This window comes from Macaca nemestrina, chromosome 7, assembly GCF_043159975.1.
Source record: "Macaca nemestrina isolate mMacNem1 chromosome 7, mMacNem.hap1, whole genome shotgun sequence".
Lineage (NCBI taxonomy): Eukaryota > Metazoa > Chordata > Mammalia > Primates > Cercopithecidae > Macaca > Macaca nemestrina.
Genome location: NC_092131.1, coordinates 84557131 through 84566368, shown reverse-complemented (window position 1 = coordinate 84566368; position 9238 = coordinate 84557131). Strand labels below are relative to the sequence as shown.

Here is a 9238-nt window from a genome sequence, read left to right as displayed (position 1 = left end):
CAAGACAAATATAAAAGTCCTGTGGGCTCAGAACAAGTAGCACCTTCCTGAGAGGAATCAGAGAAGCCAGTATAATTTAGGTACTAAGATTGCAGATTTTCTACTCAGTAGATGTGGGTTGAACCTCAGCTTTTTACTGGCTGTGAGAAATTGAACAGTTTATTTCTCTGTGCTTCTGTTTGCAGTTCTATAAAATGTGGATAATAACAATGACTACTTCAAAAAGCTAACTGACTATTAAATGAAAAAAATCATGAAGATTGCATAGCATTATGCTTAGAACATAATGATCAATACATGTGAACTTTACAGCAGATGATGTTGGTATCCTGCCTGAGTCCTCTCAGCACTCAGCTTTCTGTATTCATCAGCCCAACTTCCAACAGCTCGCACCTGTGACTTTCGCTGGGTTTTCTGGTTCCTGGAACCTGCTCTGTGTACAGGTGGGGCAAGCTGGCAGCCTAAGGAATTTAACGCTGCTTAAGAGCAGCCCTCAACCAATGACTGACAAGAGTTGACCAGCTGTCCTGGTTTGCCTGGGACTGGGGAGTTTCCTGGAGGGCAGGAAAACCGGGAGGGTGGGCCACCTTAAGTTCCCCATTCCCTTGGAATTTGAAGCAGATGCTCAGAGTTCCTCAGCAGATTGAATTTCAGTAGTCACAGAGGTAACCTGATTGATCACACACCATTCCCAAATGGGAGTCCCTAGCTGGCTCACGACTAGGAGATGTCAGTGTCCTCATTCCAGAGTGAGCTCTGCAGTCAATGCCCATCTCACACATCCCTGTCCAATGCTCCCACCTCGTCACACAGCTCTGGAATTTATAATTAACTCCAAATCTTAGCATCTCTCCCTAAAATATCTGATTTCTGAGCTCTAAGAATAATATAGCTGGAAAACCAGCTGCTTTGTGGGTCAATGAGGGGAGGACTTGAATATTGGTACTGGCTTGGTAGTCCTAAGATACTTGTCTTATTACCACCAGGACATCCCTCTCTCCCCATCTTCCATCTTTCCTGGGCTGTCTTCTCTTCCATCTCACTGCCTCTAGTCTCCTAACATTTCTTCCCAGGGTCATCTCCAGAAAAACTACTTGCTTCACAGTATACCTCTTAGGGGAGCCACCCTAGGGTTATTATTGTTCCTTGGTCTCCCCACTGGATAGTAAGGGGGTTTGAGATGAAAGGTATGTGTTGAAAATTGTTTCAGATATGAGGTGCTGCTCTTGCAGTTACAGTGACACAAGGTGCTGTGGGCTGTTTGGGCAGGTAGACCTGAACAGGAAGGCCTGGGGGCTAGGAGGAGGTGAGGGGAGAGGCTCTGTGAAATTTTTTGGAAACGGAGAGAGTGGTCTGACTTTATTGGAATCAGAAGGGAGTGACTGGACTTTATCTAGAGTTGGAAGGGAGTCATTTGTGATGAGGAGAAGCAACTTGCCTGTCGGAAATGTTACCAGTTTAGTATCTGAGAAGGGGGGGCTGTTGCTGTGGCTTTAGGTAGAGAGATGAGGGGTGGCTTCAGGAAAGGTCAGAACCTGGAGCTGTTGAGAACAAGTCCAATGCTCAGATGATGGATGTAGAGATGAGCCAGGCAAATATCACTCAGGCACTTACCGGGGCCCAGCACCATGCCTGGCCATGTCTGCTGTGGTGCTGCAGTTCACTACAGTGGGGAAGCCCTTCTGGTGGAACAGGCTGTGGAAAGAACACGGATAGTCCTGTACTTTCCTGGAAAGTTTGGAGAATGGTGGGACATCCGTCAGAAGCCTCAGTGGCACTTCCATGGAGGATGCATGGAGACACAGGTCCTAATGTGTTCCATAATGTGAATATCTTCCCAGGTTCTTCCCTGGGTCCAGAAGGAGGAAAACCAGACAGTGACTGCCATGTTCAAGGTGTCATGGGCCTTTTGGGGTCTTCATTGCCCCTCAGTTCCTCTCTCAGCAAAAATGTTTGGCAAAAGAGCAGATAAGTTCCATAATGTGAATATCTTCCCAGGTTCTCCCCCAGCTTTTTGGGTCCAGAAGCAGGAAGACCAGACAGTGACTGCCATGTTCAAGGCTGTGTCGTGGGCCTTTAGGGGTCTTCATTGCCCCTCAGTCCCTCTCTCAGCAAAAATGCTTGGCAAAAGAGCAGATAAGAGCAATGTCCTGACTGATAAAGTGGCTGTGATCACTGATCACTGGGTCCACAAGAGGGTGAGTGAATAGGAGTCCCTAGCTGGCTCATGACTAGGAGATGTCAGGGTCTTCATTCCAGAGTGGGCACTGCAGTCAATGTCCATCCCACACATTTCTGCTCAATGCTCCCACCTCATCATACAGCTCTAGAGTTTATAATTAACTCAAAATCACAGCATCTCTCCTTAAAATATCTGGTTTCTGAGCTCTAAGAATGGTGTAGTTGGAAAACCAGCAGCTTTCTGAGTCAATGAGAGCAGTGTTGAATCTTATCTCCCTACCTACTGCCTCAGTAGTCCCAAGATATTTATCTTATTACCATAAGGACATCCCTCTCTCCCCACCTTCCATGCAGCTATGGCCTTTTAGGATCCTGGTCTAATAGGGAGAAACCTGAGACCTATTTGTCCCTCAGACTCAGAGGTTTTATTGACTGGAGGATGCCCACTGGCACCAGGGGAATGAGCAGGGCAATGTCTCAGGACCAGCTCAGGGAGTTTTCATAAGTGAACCTCTTCTCATTGTCACATTTCTTCCCATGTTGCTCCAATTCCACTCATCCTCTGACTGCCATCATAAGCCACAAGCTATGAGTCATTATCACTGGCAGGAGGAGGAGTTTCCGGTGTTGAGTGCTTCAGGGGCACGATCTTCCTTTTGACCCTTCATGGTCTATAATTTCACCGATTTAAACCATTGTATTTCAGAATTGTTTAATCATTCTAGACTTCCCAGATCTCTGTGATGTTTTAAATCTTTATGGGTGCTCCCAAGGCCTGACCTTCATAATAAATGAATACATTAAAAAATTCCGAGCTACCCAGATAGTTTGTACAACGTAGAGGAAATGTGCCTTCTGCTCTTTCTTTATCACGGGGTTGAGCAGCCCCATCAAGAGTACATCAGATCTCCTTAAAGGAAGGAAATGCAAAGGGGAGAACGCGGTCTTCAAAATGAAAGTGTTTCAACTGCAGAGCAGTGGGAAGCTGTTAAGCTTAGAGAAACTGTAATTTATACTGGAGGCCTCTGGCTAGAACAAAAAGAAAATAAGCTGGACCATTAAAAATATTCTTTACAACATAGACCGGGTACCCAGCAAGTTAACTGATTTGATGAAATATTACTTTTTAAAAACTCCTTTAACAAAATTGATATGAACATTTCCTTATCTATAAAATATAATTATACATTAAGTTGTGAGAATTAAATGGGGTAGCTTTTGCGAAGGCCTGATAAGTATTAGCCACTCAGTTCCTCTTCCTTGCTCAGAAGGATTTGGAGGTTGCTCTCAGACAACACCAGGGAACTCAATTTGTGTCTCAAGATCAGGCTTCCAGGAGGAGAGTGGGGAGGGCAGAAGCCATCAGTCCATGCCTGCCCCTAGGATCCGCTTTGCCATCGCTGGGCATCTTGCCCAGGACGGGGCCCACATGGTCATCAGTGGCCAGAAGCAGCAGAAAGTGGGCTGCCCCGTGGCCGCGCTCAGCGTGGTGGGCACCGTGTGCCACCTGGGGAAGGCTGAGGATCAGGAGTGGCTGGTGGTCACGGTGAAGGGGCAGGCAGTGGGAGGAGGAGAAGACGGGGATACCCAGATCCAGCCCTGACATGGCTGGGGTCTCTAGGAATGGTATCTAGGTGAACAGCGTGTGCAGCCCAGGACAGGGCCCTGCCCAGGGAATGAAGCAAATGGACAACCAGATGTGTCTGAGAAGAGATGTTCCTGGCAGGAGGGAGCTCACATGGGCTGGTCTAGAGCAGGGCTAAACAAAGGGTGGCCTGGCCTGGGAGCTTGCTAGATACCTGGAAGTTCAGATCTAGCTGAGGCTGCTTGAATGGAGGCTAACTTTGCACACAGTCTGCCAGTGATCTGTGTACTTGTTGAAGTTTGAGAGCACAGCTCTAGCGCACCCCCAGGTGCTGTGCTGGGGAGCCCACTGGGGTAAGAGCTCTTCATGCGTGACCACCCTGGAAGGGGTGAGTCGTGAGGCAGAATCTGAAGGAGCGTGCAGTGGGCAGCTGCATGTTGCAGAGAATGAATGGGCTCTTGATGTGAGACTGTGGGAGGAAGATTCCAGAGTGGAGGGAGAGGTGAGACAAAATTGGTTAGAAATGTAGGAGGTGAGTGAAGATCTGGACTGGTCGGGGCCTGGGTGTCAACCAGGCATCACACAGGGGCAGGAATTTGATGCCTCCAAGGAGGTGAGAAACAAATATTTCACTCACCTCTGATGGCCAGGATCTGCCAGTGCTCCAGGGAGGCTGCAGGATGGCCTCGAGCAGGGGTTCGTCACTTTGCCCCGGGTTGTCACCACCTCTCCTTCGCTCCTTCCTCCACATCCTCTGTCATTTCCTCCACAGGCCTGAAGCACTGTGGAGGCGGTGACTAGTGTGCGTGGCAGAGGTCAGTCCCTTGGTGGGGAGCACACTGGGAGTCAGTGAGCCGGTCTGGGACAAGGTGAGGACCGGGGATAGGCTCACTTCCTGCTTGGCTCTCTGTCCTCCATTTCTGCACGCATGCGTATGCACACACAGTACCTCAGCACCCACATGCCCTCCCTCCCCACCTCAATGCTGACCGTGATGGGTGGGGGCTGGGGCTCCCTGGGACAAGCTGCCCATCAGTAAGTTCAACAGGCACTGACCATGCCCAGCCTAGACCAGGCTCCAGCAGCCTCCTCTACCCAGACTCTCCTTGTGCTGGTCACTGCTACAAAGAGCTGAGATGCCAGAAATTTCCTGGTCTATCCATGGCAAAGACCTCTCCCTTGGCTCAGGTTTCTGAGGCTGTCTCAGTCTGGACTTACTGTCACCTGTTCCAGTCCCTTCATTCTGCCCGTCCCATGGGCCCCCTCTGGGCTGTCACAGAGACACCTCACTTGTTCACAGACACAGCAGAGAGAAGGGACCCCTGCCCAGGCCTACCGTCCCACTCAATCAATAGAGCATTCCAGGGGCTCCCACTGCCTCTGCACACCCCCTACCCCTGCTGTCCTGATGGGCCCCCTTCGAGGGCTCAGTCCTGGTCCCCTCCTGACCCTGTTGGCAGAGACTGGGTCCTGTGATCTATGGAAGCCATCCCCTCCTCAGGGAGCCTTCATCCCACCGACCGCCCCTCCCCTTCTCCTGGTGGAGCCCACCCCACCTTCTCTCTGCGGGTCTCACATTCCATGGCCTTCCAGACTCAACTTTCAATTCCTCTCCTCTCCCTTCAGCCATACTCAGGCTCTTCTGGTTAAAAAAAAATCCTGGTTCCAAACCTTTCCTGACATAGACCAAATACTCAGTATGGATTCCCTTCTCTCGCTGCACCTACCTAATGGCACTCACTGAGTTATCCTGATTTCCCTCCCTCACCTGTATTTCCCCAGCCTCCTCTCCAGAGGGCAATATTGACTGGGGAGAGGTTGTGTGGGGACTGACAGTGAGAGGGTACCCTAAATCACAGATTATTGGTGGCTCCCCTATGACCTGGGCAGGACTGGAACCTCTGATCCCTTTTCCCTCACACATAGTAAGGAACACAGTGTCCCAGCACTTGGCACAGTCACAGGGCTTTATTCTTGCTCTGGCCACAGGTCTCCAAGTGACCAGTGAGATGGGCCCTGGACAGACCTCCTCCCTCCCTGTCCCCTGCCCGTGGATTCTTTCTCATTTCAGATCCTGTGTGTGAACGTGAAGGCCTCAGCCCTGCTGCTGAGCCAGCTGCTGCCCCACATGGAGAACAGGGGATGAGGGATGAGAGGGGCTAGTGGGCACCGAGGTCTCAGTGCATTGGTTTATTTCTACCTCCCTGGAAGCACTTGGGCAGGGACTCAGGAAGTAGAGGATGGCGGGAGAGATGGTAGGTGTGTCCTTTGGGAAATGTTCTCCATTTCCAGACGTACCTTCTTCCTCATGGGATGTGGCAGTTGTGATGAAGATGAAGAGACACTTGCTGCGGAGGGGCAGGGCCTGCCTTCCAGGTCCTCAAAGGACCTTTCACTGACCCTTGTTTCTTTCATCCAGGGGAGTGGCATGGACCTTGCCCCTGCAGTGGCAGCTGCAGGGATGAAGGGGCCAGAGTGAAGTCACCCAGAGCCGCCAGCTCCAGTTATGCTTGCCCTCATCTGTGGGCATGTCATCAGTTTTCCTTCTGGTCAGAGGCCCTATGGGTTTGCTTCTCCTCACCTTCCCATGAAGAGCCTGGCTGTCCTGTGTCTCGTGGCTGCCCTGGGGCAGGCCAGGCTGGGACTCGTTAGTGATGCCCAGACCTCACAGGGGTCTCTGTGACACATGAGTGGCTCTGCACTCCAGGAGTGCTGCCCCTCAGCCTCGGGACCCTGCCCCAAGGGATGCCACTCTGGCTGTGTGTATTGGGTGGCTTTGAACCCAGCAGTGGCCTCGGTATCCACTAATTTAGATGTCCAGCTTCCCTCTAGTGTTCCAAATTGTTCCCAAACTTTTATGCTTTCACCCTGAATCCTGAACTGATTTCCTCATAGCATAAAAATACAATTTCCTGGCTCACCTGGTCTCTTTATTGAACTTTCATCTCTTCTCATCTCCCTTTCTTCTCACAGGGGAAGCTCTGTGCTTCTGGTCTCATCTATGGTGCGTTATGTGCCAATACCAGTGAGTGTGAGCTCCTCTGTATGTGGCTGGGTGAGGGGTAGCTAAAACTGGTTTCCTGTGAAGCCCTGCAGGGGTATGTGGAAGAATTGGCTGTTGATCCCAGATAAGATGGAGTTAAGATGTGTGAACACCAGGCCAGGTGTGGTGGCTCACACCTGTAGTCTCAGCACTTTGGGAGTCTGGGGCAGGTGAATCGCTTGAGTTCAGGAATTCAAGACCAGTATGGGCAGCATAGCGAGACCCCATCTCTATTAAAAGGACCAAAATACAAATTTTAAAAAATGCTGGGGTTTTTTTGTTGTTGTTATGCTGTTAACACCAGCATAACACCCTGACTGCTACAGACCAGGTATAATCTCACTTTGTCATAATAGACCTAATACCCAAGGACATTAAGCCATGTGCCCAGCGTAAGAATAGTCAGTTTGCATTACTTCAAGGACTGGGCCCTGGGTCTCTTAATTCCCGCTTCCTTCCTGAATGTTCAAAAGCACAGTGCAGCTGTCTGTGTCAAGCTTGGACACACATGTAGCAACTTGACATTTCCCTAAGCCTAGAGGAGCCCTGCTATCTCAGAATTTCAGTTCTGAAAATTATTATGGGGTGGTGAGGGGTCAGGGAAGGCATTTTAGTTTGGGGCTGGAGTCAGGCATATCTTCTTAGTCTGTGACCCAGAGTCACAGCTTTTGTTGTTCAGGTAATTGTCCATCCCTGCATTGTCAATCCACTCTGTCTGCTTCCTTTTGCATTTCAGAAGTTGGGAGCCTGCAACACCAGCAGAACAGCCCTGCTGGGCCTCTCTGAGTCTCTGGCAATGGAGCTGGCTCCAAAAGACATCTGGGTAAACTGCCTGGTGCCAGGAATAATCAAGACTGACTTTGTGCAAGTGGGGAGGGTCACTGTGGCTCCTACTCCCACTCCCTGCCCCACTGGTCCCACAGATCCCTTCCCCAGCCAAGCTTCCAGCTGAACTGAGGCCCACAGAGACCTGCAGGCTCATCACTCAGAGGCTTATCACTCAGAGGCTCTGGCCTGCAGGCTCATCACTCATCTGGCCCAGGCTCATCCCTCAGAGGCTCTGGCCTGCAGCCTTTGGGACCTACAACCTCTCCCTTTCCTGTAGAAGCATGGGAGGGCCCTGTCCTTTCTGGGAGCAGACCAGAGTCCTTCCTCACCCTTCTCAGCCAAACAGGGTCACCCTCCCACAGAGGACTTAGTCTTCCATGGTGCTCTTCCCAGCCCCCATCTCCTCCCTGCTACCAGCGCCCCCCAACATTCCCTGCTCCTGTCAACAGTCCATCTGCCTGACATTGACCTGAAATCTTTCCTCAGGACAAAATATTGCCATATTTGCTACCCAGCTTTAACCAAGTCCATGGATTGCAGCGGTAGGTGGTGCTTGGTACTTTAGCGGTCTGTGTCTACTTGAGGGAAAGTTCAGGATCAAGAAGACATAGATCCCTGATCTTCCAGTCTACTAGCTGTTCCCCTCTCTGAAGTCTGAAGACATCACAGTCCTGGGCTGGAGGCTACAGGGTGGGTGTGAGCCCCCCGTGGAGCCTGGTGAGGTATGGGTTGATTGGGGTCAATGCTGGGCACCCCACTGGGGCAGCAGGACGTGAGGTCAGAGATTAACACTTCAAAGCTGTGCCCTCAGATCTGCTCTCTTCCCTCAGGTTTGGGGAGCCAGAGGACTATGCAGGAAGCATGTCCTTCCTGGGCTCTCCAGATGTGCTCCATCACTGGGGAGAACATAGTGGTGGTTGGCTACTCCTCTAAGCTGTGAAGAGAGTCTGTGGCTAAGAGAGTGAGGCCATGGTCCTCAGTAGAAAATGGGGGGCCTAGGGAAATATGGAAGCGGGGAGCCTTAGTATGTCATTAGGATCCAGGGCCATGTAAGGAAACTTGCTCAGGAAATAAGGAAGGCGAAGTGTTTGAAACTTTTCTTTTGGAAACAAACATGTTTGGCCACTTCTTTTTTTTTTTTTTTTTTTTTTTTTTTTTTTTTTTTTTTTTTTTGAGACGGAGTCTTGCTCTGTCACCCAGGCTGGAGTGCAGTGGTCGGATCTCAGCTCACTGCAAGCTCCTCCTCTCGGGTTCACGCCATTCTCCTGCCTCAGCCTCCCGAGTAGCTGGGACTACAGGCACCCGCCACTTCGCCCGGCTAGTTTTTTGTATTTTTTAGTAAAGACGGGGTTTCACCGTATTAGCCAGGATGGTCTCGATCTCCTGACCTCATGATCCGCCCGTCTCGGCCTCCCAAAGTGCTGGGATTACAGGCTTGAGCCACCGCGCCCGGCCAAGGCCACTTCTAATCTAGGCTGATTTCTGTTTGGCTAGTGATATATGAGCAGTCCCCTTGGCCTAGAAGCCTCATCCCTGGCAGAGTTCCTTGCCTCATTCCCTAAGATTTTTTACCCCTCCCTACTTTCCTTCATTCCTTTCCC

The 9238-nt window shown here is 50.7% G+C and overlaps 1 pseudogene; it reads left to right on the top strand.

Annotated features, from left to right (window-relative positions):
* Positions 1–587: 587 nt before the first annotated feature.
* LOC139364013 (dehydrogenase/reductase SDR family member 2, mitochondrial-like) lies at positions 588–8577 on the top strand (annotated as a pseudogene).
* The last annotated feature ends 661 nt before the right edge of the window (positions 8578–9238 follow it).